We start from the raw sequence: 10,229 nt of genomic DNA on the forward strand, positions 1-10,229 counted from the left end.
CATATTTTGTACAAAGTACCCCATGTACAGAATACAGAGGTTATTAGCAACTGAAGACAGTTGGTATGTGGCACAGACGTCAACACATGTGACTATTTACATTTAGAAACCGTATAGAATTTGGATAGTTTTTTATCTATTTGTAATCCGACATCTTTTCCGTTTTTTTGTTTTTCATCTCCAGACATGTGTTGAGATTCTACATACATGAGCTTTTTGTGTGTGCTTTTATCCAAACTCCCGTGGTGTACATCTATCTATATACAGCAAATAAAGAGAACATGTGAGTTTTATATTTTCATCCTAAAAAAAGAAAAAACTTGTGCTAGTCGTCTTTTTTATTTTTTTTTTTCCTTGCAGCGCTCTTGATGCACACCAGCCCACCTCAAGCCCAGATGTCCTTTAGTCCTTAGAGGTTTTTTAATCAAACGACCACACGTCTTTCTTGCAGCTTTCTGCGTCTTCATTGTCAGGTTAGCATGAACATCAGTATCTACGTCAGAAGAGAGGAGGTGGTGTAGAGATGTGTTTCTAGAGTATAAGATATTATACTATATATAGTATATTCTTTGTCTGCAGTCACTTCATAATACTTCCACATATGAAGCGGCTGATGGTGTTGGCAACCAGGTGTCTGTGTTGTGTTCACTGCGAGGCTTCAAGATGACTCTCATATTCAATTCTTTGAACAAAACTATACAAAAAGGTTATATGAATATCAGTCTGTTTTTACAGTATATAGAAAATAATGAGTCTTAAGTCAAGAAGTCAAGTACCTATTGTGAAAGTTGAATTAACAGCAAGTCAAGTCCATGTCATCGGTGTCGACTCTGAAGTGTAAAGGAATCTGGAAAACCAGTTCAAGTCGTAACAAATTAGTCTGTTTCAATTTAGTGAATTAAAATATCAAACTTTAATTAACTGAAACATCAAAGTCCAGGTCAAGTCTCAAATAAACTAAACAAAAAAACTGTGACTTGAGTTTAGACCACGTGACGGACGTCTCCAGAGTTTGTTCAATCATTTGTTCCATCCAACCTTTTACCCAAGAAGTAACAGTGGAAACTATCCAAGATAATGTAACAACTATTATACATATAAACACAGATGTGCAGTTTTTTGTTTTTTTTTACATTGGATAAGCAAGTCATGCACTAAATTAACATATGACATTACATATGAATATGGGGAATACAGAAAGGACAGCTTGTTCATTTACCTTTTAGTCCTTTTAAATTGTGGCACAAGTATTCATATGAACTCTATAATATATATATAGTTTGCATGGAAACTAACACTCATTACTCAGTAGTAGTAAAACAACATAAAGACCTTTATGAAAGGAACCAAGACTTATCATAAAAATAAATAGTATGTTAATCTTGTTGAGTGTGACACATTTAAATGTAAATGCAGTCCTCTGCTGCCATCTGCTGGACAACATCTATAAACATCCAACACCCTTGAAAGCCAGATGATTCATCTCAAGAGGTTTATCCTAATGATGAATATTTTCGCTGCGGTGTTGAGTCACACTATTACTGCTTAACTGCACCATACTACTATACTAACATGACTAAAGGTCTTTATGCCTCTTTGTAGAGTGAACATAGACTACTACTTCTACCTCACAACCTTTCAATGAAGGTTTCATTCAGCTTACCTGGAAGTTTAAAAACAAATATATATAGTCTGAGAGAAGAAAATACAGATCAGTTTCTCACTCTTGATATTACAGTTTGTGTTTTACCCATGCAACTCTATTATAAGAATAAGTCTTTGACATATTGCTTTAAATAGGGTGTGTGGTCTTATGTGTCCGTTTGTTTGAAATCAGTTATTTGATCATGCTGCAGTATCGAATTAGGACAAATTAACAGTTAATGCATGCGTTACTGACTAAACTGGCATTGGCACTGGTTTAATTCACAAGCACTCATATTTTCATACAGTATGATCTGAAGGACACGGCTTGCTTCTCTTCAGGAGATGTTGCTAGGTGCTGCCATCAGCCATTCACAGTGGCCCTAACGCTGGCGTGTCTGAGGTCACTTAAGTTCCTCTATTCATTTGAAGACAACAGTGAGGTTTGGCACCCGCCCACCCTGTTGTGTCTAGCACCCCTGCTGGGTTCTGCGCTGAACCCAAATGAACCTGTGGGGATTTAGAAAACAAATAGACTTGAACATTATTCGCCTCTAAAACACAAATGTTGAGCTGCTGCCATGAAGCAGATGATGACACAGAGAAAAAGACACAGCAATCATTGATTTGTAAGTATCCCTCTCCCCTTTGAACTCATTGTTTTGCTACTGTTTTTATTTGATGGATTCACCCTCAGTGCATTCCACAGATCCCGTTTTTCAGGGTCAAACATAGATTTCTGTATTTACTCTAAGAGAACAAAATACTGTAGCATAATAGCCTTTGTCTCTAAATGACTGCCCTAATGAGGATGCAAATTGTCTCCCACAAAAAGAGCAATTTGCCTCATTATCAACACATTGTACTCCAATTATCTAAGAGGAAATATTCCTCTGGGCTGGATGCGCCATTCAAAATCAAAATACGTCAGTGTTTTTTGTGCGTGGTTAAAAGCCTCTGTGTACCTCTCTCTCTCTGCTCTCAGATGAGGTCACTTGGGTTCATTGTTCTTGCCTGCAGTCGGAGCGCTGTGCTGTCGCTCTTGACTTGAATTTTTTTATTTTTTTTATTTTTATCAGGATGTTCTGACAGCCTTCTTTGACTGTCAGTGCTCAAATCTTGCTGTGCAACCCCCCCCCCCCCCCCCCTCCACCCCCGGCCCTTGCAACCAAAAAACATCTTGTCACGACAGGAGGTGTCAGAACCTATCGCCATGGAAACAGTGCTCAAAAGTTTGGAGCATCGACCCCCATTGTGACTACATCCAATCAGATTTTAGGAAAAGCTTTCAGCGCTGCTTTACTTTACTCTTAAGAGCGGCGTGGATACATCTGTGTGGACCTGATTCTGTCTAGGTCTGTGTGTGTGTGTGTGTGTGTGTGTGTGTGTGTGTGTGTGTGTGAGAGTGTGTTCAATCCTGGTTGGTGGATTGTGTGTGTGTGTGTGTGTTTATGAGGATTGGGAGCCAGAAAGTGACTCATCACACCACCCCAGGGGTCTGAGATCCGACTTAGCTTCATAGTCTTGTATCCACGTCTTCATCTTTCCTCTTTCCTCACAAACTGAAGCTCTGTAGCACCTGAGGTCCTCTTGAGCAAAGTGACGAGTCACACCTTGCACTTCAACCCCCCCCACCCTGAGGACCTAGGGATGGGGTGCAGCCCAGTACCAGTTTCTTTGAAGCTTGACACTCGGCTTCAAAGTCCTCGGCATCAAAGCCGGGGACTTGGGTTCAGGCCCGGCAGCGGCCCGGCATCCTACCTCTCACACACAAGAGAGAGAGAGAGACAGGATAGAGCCGTCTTCCCTGTAGGTTCATCCGGCTTTAACAAGGCTGACTTCCTTACAGGGGACACAACAAGACAAAGAGGGTGAAATTACACTTTAGAACTAAAATACTGAGCTGAAAGTCTTTTCCTCAGGGGAATGATAAGATATGAAGTTGTACAAAACTATAAAAATGTCATAAAGATAGAGAATGAAGATGATGATGAGCTACAAAATTAACTTGTAAAAAATCATTAAAAGTACAACGAGGTAGATTCATTAGGACAACCATTGTATTGTGGTAGATGTGTTTAGATCAGAGTGTCTAAAGTGCATACTGTAAGTGAATGGAGTTTTACTTAAATACATGTAACCTAAGAAATAGTAGGAAACACTTATTTCTAGTATATTCTGCTATATTAGTGAAAGGCTAATAAATATGTAGAAACATTACCAGATCATTTTGAAATGCATTACATACATTTAAAAAGATACATATTATTAATTAATCTGTTGATTATTGTCTCGATCAATCCTTTGGTCGACTAAATGTCAGAAATTAATGAACATGTCCATCACTGTCTTCCGTAGTCCAACTTGACATCTTCAAATCTCTTGTTTTGGTCGACCAACAGTCCACAACCCAAAGATGTTCAATTTACTGTTATAGAGGACTTAGAAAACCAGGAAATACTCACATTTGATAAGTCAGAACCAATGAACTTTTGACACTTTTGCTTAAAAAAGGACTTAAATGATAAATCAATTATCAAAACAGTTGCAGATACATTTTCTGTCAATCAGCTAATTAAATATTTGAGTTATAATTTCAGCTCTATTATATTCATTTGCAAATAGAAGTATGTTGCTTTTTAATATATATACATGCATATATATAATCTGTTTATAGATGTCACCCAAAGAGCTGCAGAGGTTACAAGAAACATGGTAAAGATGATTATGAGGAACCCTCAGCCAATCACAGCAGCATAAATACATTTGTCAAAACACTTGATTAGTGCCTCAGAATCCTGAGATGCAAACACTCAATTGAGTAAATGAATGCAGACATGTATAAACACTGTCAAGACTCAGTAAATACAACTTTATAAAGTGCCCACGTAGTGTGACTGTGTGCTGTCACTTTGTTTTGAACCAGAGTGCAGGACCTAGTTTTAGGAACCTGCTGCACTTCCTACAGACAGCGTGAGGCTGACCACATGGAAGCTGACAAAGGTGAGAATGGGAAGACAGACAGACAACAGTGAAAGTATAGTTCACTGCTCCCTCAGCGTGCGCCTTAGCTTGGTGCTAAATGATGCAACACAAGCTGTTTGTGAAGTTTCAGACCCTGGAAAGATGCAGTATCCTTTTCCCACCGCGACATGAAAGCCACAGAGGAGATGGTGCCCATTCAAAACTGACTCACACAGTAGAAATGCAGTTTGCTACATGTTGCATGATGAACCAGTTAGTATAGCAACACTTTGGCAGTGTTGGAGAAAGTATTCAGATCCTTTACTCTGCATTGAAAATGTTACTTATAAGTATTCATTTTCTGTCAATCGATTAATCGACTAATCGTTTCAGCTGTACTTCAACTGTACTAGTAACTAAAGCTGTCAAATGAATGTAGTGGAGTAAAAAGTACATTTCCCTCTGAACTGTAGCGGGGTAGAAAAAAAAAGACTCAAGTACAAGTACCTCTAATTTGTACTTAAGTAGAGTACTTGAGTAAATGTACTTAGTTACATTCCTCCACTGTCCCTGGGTCGACTTGGCCAGTGGACTTAGTGTGACTGATCTGTGATCCACCTAACTCTTGAGGCCCTGAGCCCTTTGAAGAAGTAAGAGCGCTCCTTTGCTGCAGAACCAGAGCTGCGATGTCAGCACAGATTCTGAGTGGCTGAAACGTCTCTCAGACTCCCTCACAGCGCAAAGTACAGCGGTTTTGTATTCACAGTGGAGTTTAAACATGATAATGATGCACGTTAAAGGTGTAAACCTCCAGAGTTTCCTGGTGACGCCGGAAGATGACTCACAGCAGCTGAACTTTATTTTATGTGATTTTGCCTACAGTATATTCTTGATTTTAGTTCAGAGCTGAAACAACAAGTCGGTTTATTTAATTAGTCAGTTGACAGCGAATTAATCAGCAACCATTTTGATGATTAATTAATCATTTCAGTCATTTTTAACCAAAACTGCAGAAAGACATTACTGTTTCCAGCTTCTCAGGTGTCAATATTTCCTTGTTTTAATCTTCAGTGGTAGTAAACTGAATCTCTTTGGATTTGGGAGTGTTGGTTTGACAAAACAAGAGATCTGAAGACGTCACCTTTGGGAAAATATGCTAGGCATTTTTAATATTAGATTAGATTCACCTTTATCATCGTTGCACAGAGTACACAGGTACTGAGATAATGCAATGCAGTTTAGCATCCAACCAGAAGTGCAAAAAGCAGTTAAGTGCAGAGTAATGTGCATATGTATTGAATAAACAGTAAGGGGTAGATATTAATACACAACGATGTATACAGTATGAACAAAAAGATTTACAGTGCAGGTATAAGTAATGGCAATAGTGAAACACTATATACAGAATAAACATCTGGGTGTATGATCTGAATACAGTGTATACACTATAGGTCAGATATATACAGTATAAATATGTATGTGTATGTGAAGGCATATATGGTGCAGGTAAGTGTGTGTACAGTAGTGTGACAAGTGTAAGTTAAGTGTGAGCCAGCAGCCAGTGAAGCAGAGACAGTCAAAGTGCAAATGTTCAGTTACAGGAAGGTGTGTGGGGGGTGGCAGGGTATTTTTCACTATCTCCTGACATTTTAAAAACCAAAGGATCAATGAATGAAAATGAAAAAAAATACCAGCACATCAACTGATTAACAATTTCAATTATGGGGTTCTGATTTGCCCAAATTCTCAGTAGAATCTGTAATAATGGAAAATGATCTTGGAAAATGACACGTATTTTTTGAAGTCTGCATTTACGGATTTTCTGTGTATGTAGGTATATTATGAAAGTCCCTGACTAAGATATTACTGCAAGCCGTCTACAGACCAACATCTGGAGCTTGAGAGGACATCGATCATTGCCTGCTGATTCATGTGTGCATAAGCCTTGACGACCATGTGGTTGCCTTTAAGAACAATCTCTAATTAAATAGAAAGCTCAATTTGGTAAAACACCATATGCAGAAACTTGCTGGCCTCTGCATGTGGACCCAGCCCTGATTATGAAGTAGACAGCTCAGGTCTGATGGGGCTACAAGCTCTGGTTTCAGATAAATAACAAAATCAGAGTTCTCTAAAGGCCACTTCTGCCTGATCAAAAATACATATAGAGTAAAAGTTAGTTAGTCCGTTCTCCATGAACGTGTGTTTGTGTGCGTGCTCCACGTGCGAGTGTGTGCACGTGCGAGTGTATGTGCATTTGGGAGATAAAACTGTGGTAACCTCTTCAGCAGTAATCCTGCTGCCTGTCAGTCCGGGCACAACAGAGCCGTACCAGGATGCTCTTCCACTGTGACCGTCTGGAACATGCACACACACACACACACACACACACACACACACACACACACAGGCGCACACGCAGCCCTTTATTATCTTTCAATATCTGGGGCACCTGGGGACAACCCCATTGTCTGCAGCCATGCAGACACATAAGCCTTAGTCTGTACAAGGGACACAGGTAGCTGTCTGACTATATGTGGGGCAGATGAACAAGAACAGCGTAGACACGGCGGCCTCACCTGACCGTCTGGAGCATCGCTGCTTTCAGCACACAAGGTCAGAACACACATGAGGGACATGATGAAGGGAAGAAAGCGCTGAGAGCAGAGCACTGGCTTGTATTTGGAAATGAGATGAGGAAGACAGAGGGAATTGGAGGGAGAAACAGGCAAGCAGAGAAAGAGAGAGAGAGAGAGAGAGAGAGAGAGAGACATGCTGAGGTCTTTCACACTCTTTTGCTCTTTTTCCACTTGGCTGAGTGATGGACGGATGTGCAGAAATGTGATGGAGGCAACCTTTCGCAGAAGGGGATGTTCAGATGAGAGGCTTTATCAAAACAGCACGGGTGAATGATTTGTCTCAGTATGTGCATGGATGCATTCATGTGCTGTGGGTGTTTTGCACTCACTGTGTAGGTAACAAGGGGTATGCTTAGCCGGTAAATTGTGTCTGGGCACGTTTTACACAAAGTATAGTATATGTATTAGACAGGCTGTGAGCACACATGTACTCTGCAGACCCAATTTCAAGCTCATTTCGAGGGCCTGTTATTAGCATGAGCTCCCATACATTATTGTTGGATGTAAACATACATACATACATACTTCTTTTGGGGGGGAAAAATGCTTTCAACACAGTTTATTACAGACTCCTGTAAACAGAAACACATCATAAACAGGAACAAGCATGCAAACTGTAGTAGGAGTGACAAAGATGATTTTACTGGGTATGTTCTGCAACGATTTGTCAATGATCCTGTCCATGGAAGTCACGCTGCCACACGTGATCTTTTAACAGCAAATAGGAGCCTCTTCTGCTGAAATGTTTGCCTGATCTCTGGTAGCCAAGCGGGGTCAAGCTGATTTAGTGCAGCTCAGTCTCTAGACTGTCTCATGCAAACACAGAAGAATCTGACTTTATTGATTTTGTTGTAGGTGGTGGAGGATGGATAATCTGCTGGATGTCCACCCTCAGCTTCAGGAGGAAGGATATGGATTGCGTCCTGGTTGCTGCTTGAATTGACTTTCTACCCTCTCAAGATAATTCAGAGGTCATGGTCATTTGCATTCATGTCTGCAAGTGTTGTGCTGTCTTGGAAAAACGTGTTGCCTCAGGTTAACTTTGGAATCTTGTGAGAGGAGGGTATGTGGGGCCACGGCTGATGGTCCCTGTACACTTAAGAGTGAGAGCTGTGCCTAGTTCAAGGACTTTCAAAGCGTGCACTGAACTGACACGGGGGGATTCCTGTTTGTGACATTCACAGTCAAGATTTTCAGGTGCACCTGAGGTCTGGAGAGTGTCCGGTTTAGTGTCTGTAAGACATAGATTTTGCACAAAGTAAACACAATGACAACACTCAAGGAGGTGACTACTGTATATTGTTGTTATCACTTGTTCAGTCTGCTACCGACCTTACTTCACATCATCATTTGCGTGCTTACATGCATCTTGCAGAAGCGGGTCATTTCTAAGGATGCACCAAGCACCAACCTCCGGGTCTGAAGAGTGAAGCCAGTGCTGAAGTGCCTTAAACTTCGGGGCGAGTCCACTGGTTGCAGAAGACCCGTCAATCTGTATATAGGCGTTCGGTTGTACTAAAAGACACTCTGCATTTTTTGGGTAAGTACATTTACAAGCTAACTTTCTTAGCAGCGACTTCACACGATGTATCCAGGAGCCAGGTGCAGTCAGGTTCCTGTTACAGGTGGCCGTGCGTATTGTCCACCCTTTTGTTCAAATATGGTCACTTCTGGCTCCAAAAAACCAAGATGGCAACGGCCAAAATGCCAAACTTGTGGCTTCAAAACGGTAGTCCACAAAGCAATGGGTGACGTCATGGTGGCTACGTCCCCTTCTTCTATACAGTCTATAGGACGTACGCTACCAAACACAGGATACGCCAGGTAGCCAACATATGCACTTAGATTTGCCTTATTGCTCATGTGTTTAAGACAACAGTAAGTAGGGTTAACATTTTACAAGGATATCTAAAGGGATAAGATTGGATAAGATGGACCACTGGTATGGGGTCAATTTGCATGTGTGTATGTATCGGAGTTCCTTTGGAGAAGAATCTGTGCGCACTGTCAACACGGTCAGTTCAATAACAACATTGCTAAACCGGCATGGTAACGAGATTTTCTGAGGAGCTCCACGAGAAGATTGACTGAAAATTAAATCCAGCAAAGCAAGAATGGTTGCATAGCTTTGGTGTTCACAATCAATTTGTGTGTTGTCGTCTAAATATAGATTTTGTTGATGTTGTTTGATTTTATAAATGAAGTCAAACGCCGGACTACCACTCGCACACATGCAACACAACAGTACACCCATTGATCAGATGAAACCCCCCCCCTCTGACACTGTCAGTTCTGCTTTAGTCTTTCCACACACTGACTCTACTAAATCAATTTATTTTTACGAGATGAGATGATTAAGTCCAATGTCAACATAAAAAAATGTGAACAATCTCAGCCATGTTATGTCCATTTCACCATGTTGAGAAGGGACAAGCGGGCTGACCCCATTCAACTGCACTACATCAGCTGAAACATGACGAGGATTTAAATGAATGGTGCAGCTGTTTTTCAAAAGGCAATACGCCCGGCTTCCATTGTGTGGTCGATGAATCATTCAACAATTGTGAATAAACTATTTCAAATGCATTCTACGACTGTGTTCATTGTACATGACCAGCCTTGGCCATTGTAATCACTGAACCAAAAGTCACTCATTAATAGTAGAGAAAAATATGTCATTCTTGTTGACATGTTAATACAGTACGTTCAACTCCAAGTCCAGAGGAAATACAGCAGGCGGCTAATTAGAGACACTAACTGCAAAGGTTTACCACAAGAGGATGTACGAACTGAGGTGAATACGTAACCGCGCTGCTGAAATACGTAACAGTTTCACCTTCAACATGTCTCCCTAATTTTACTTGTTTCAGACACACCTTGGTTAATTTCTTCCCCAACAAGCAGCGTTCCCACAGCCTCAGCCTCTCCACATCATAGCTACAGGCTGCACTCCATAAGTGATTTTTCCCTGCCTTTGCCTCT

This window comes from Enoplosus armatus, chromosome 19 (genome assembly GCF_043641665.1).
Source record: "Enoplosus armatus isolate fEnoArm2 chromosome 19, fEnoArm2.hap1, whole genome shotgun sequence".
Lineage (NCBI taxonomy): Eukaryota > Metazoa > Chordata > Actinopteri > Centrarchiformes > Enoplosidae > Enoplosus > Enoplosus armatus.